Genomic DNA, 1,894 nt, shown 5'->3' with positions numbered 1-1,894 from the left:
TGCCGGATTCATAATAACCTCTGGGAAACTGTTTCTCCTGTGTTCCCTGTTGCTGTAAATGGCAGCACCACTTTACCTGTCACTAGTGATTAAAAAGCCTGATGTTATCTTTCATCCTCTTATTCAGTCAGTTACCAAATCTTACAGATTCTCCATTCATTGATCTAACATTTTAAGAGCATATTATCTCAAGAGATGATTGGTGTTGAGGATACAAGAATAAGCCAAACAGATATTTACCCCTTGTCAGGAAGCTTATAATCAAGACAGGCATTATTTAAATAATCATTCAAACAAATGTAAAATTGCCACTGGGTCAAGTGCTACAAAGAAAAGGTACTGAGAATACACACTGAGCTAATATCTGAAGGATGAATGAAACCTAATGTGGTAAAGAGTAGGGAAGGCAGTCACACTTCTGGCAGAGTAAACAGCAGGTGAGAAGGAAGGGGTTGATATACTCCATGAGTGAAAAGAAGGCTGTTGGCTGAAGCTCTAGGAGCCAAAGAGGCAAAGGCAGGGTGCAGACCGTGCTGACTTTGAGCTTCCTTTCAAACCAATGGGAAGCCATTTGAAAGGTTTTAAGCAGCAAAGAGAGGGTTGGCAGTGACCTGATCACTCTGCAGTGCCCTTCCTCTTTCTTTCCGCCTCTTTTCTTGATTCCCCCTGCTGCTGCGCTCATTTTCTCTCCCCTGCCATCTCTTCCTGAACTCCCCCTCCACAGGCCGGGGATCATTCCTCAAATTCCAGTGTTGATCATTTGGCTCCCATTCTTATTTGTTTTGTTATTGTTGTTGTTTACACATAAAGGCAATTTATTAACAGAAAATATTTTGAGGGCTCTCGCTCCCAGGCGGTGACCACGGCAATCCTCCTTCCTCTAGTGCTGTTGGAGGGGAATGGGAGTGACATCCTCGATCTGCCCCCATCTTCATCCCCAAGCAGGCAAGGACTCTGAGGGCTGACTGGGCCCCAGGTCCAGGATGCTTGGTCCTATTTCCTGCTGTGGCCTGGAGTTTGCAGATGTGTAGGGCAGTAATGCCCAGCTCCTTGCACTGCTGGGCCACCTCCTGGGCAGCCAACATGGCAGTGTGTGGTGAGGATTCATCCTGTTAGCTTTCATCTTCATCCCGGCAGCCACATGGCAGATGGTTCCCCTGCCAGAAACATCAGTGACATGGACAAAGGTGTCATTGAAGGAGACAAAGCTGTGGCAGGCACCAACTACATTCTCTCCTTCAACCACCTGAGGTCTGACCTGTTCTTCCTTTTTCTTCTTCCTCTTGTAGGCACCATTTCTGTGCACTGTCTCCAGCCTCCACAAGGGGAAGAGGACCCATTCTTAAAAGCCTCCATAAGCTCCTCACTTCCTACTAAATGCAATCCAACTTGCCAAACCAGAGTTCAAGGGCTCTTCAAGGAGGCCCTAGCTACCGGTGCAGCCTTCATTGCCTACTACTCCCCCTATGCACCCCGAGTGCTGCAGCCAAGCTGTGCAGTCCTGTGCTTTCTGGCTCACATCTTCCTCATGCCCTCCCCAGGGTGGGAATGCCATTTTCTCGAAGGGCCTTTTGCCCTTTAAGATCCAGCTCAAACTCAACTGCTGTCTCCAATCCAGAGTCATCCATCCCTCCTCCCTGTGTCTGAGCACTGTAAGTGCTCCTCATGGGAACCTGCCACTCTGTGTTCGGGCACAGCCTTATCTCCCGAATCAACTTGTTGACTGGAGGATCCTGGCTTTCTTTTTGTACCAAAGAGGGCTTACTGTGCCCTCCTTAGACAAGGGGCTCAGGAAATGTCAACTGAAACAACAAATGAATGACATTCAACTAAGTGGGTGAAGAGCATCCAGGGTCACACTTGGCGTAATTCTTTTGCAGTTGATGTTCACGAT

The 1,894-nt window shown here is 47.9% G+C and overlaps 1 pseudogene; it reads right to left on the bottom strand.

The window, feature by feature from the left end:
- Window positions 1-880: 880 nt before the first annotated feature.
- On the bottom strand, window positions 881-1,356 carry LOC108528996 (40S ribosomal protein S14 pseudogene; annotated as a pseudogene).
- Window positions 1,357-1,894: the final 538 nt, after the last annotated feature.

This window comes from Rhinopithecus bieti, unplaced genomic scaffold (genome assembly GCF_001698545.2).
Source record: "Rhinopithecus bieti isolate Rb0 unplaced genomic scaffold, ASM169854v2 scaffold_3878, whole genome shotgun sequence".
In the NCBI taxonomy this organism is placed as follows: domain Eukaryota; kingdom Metazoa; phylum Chordata; class Mammalia; order Primates; family Cercopithecidae; genus Rhinopithecus; species Rhinopithecus bieti.
Note: the sequence above shows the minus strand (reverse complement) of the source record. Positions and strands in the feature narration are given on the sequence as shown.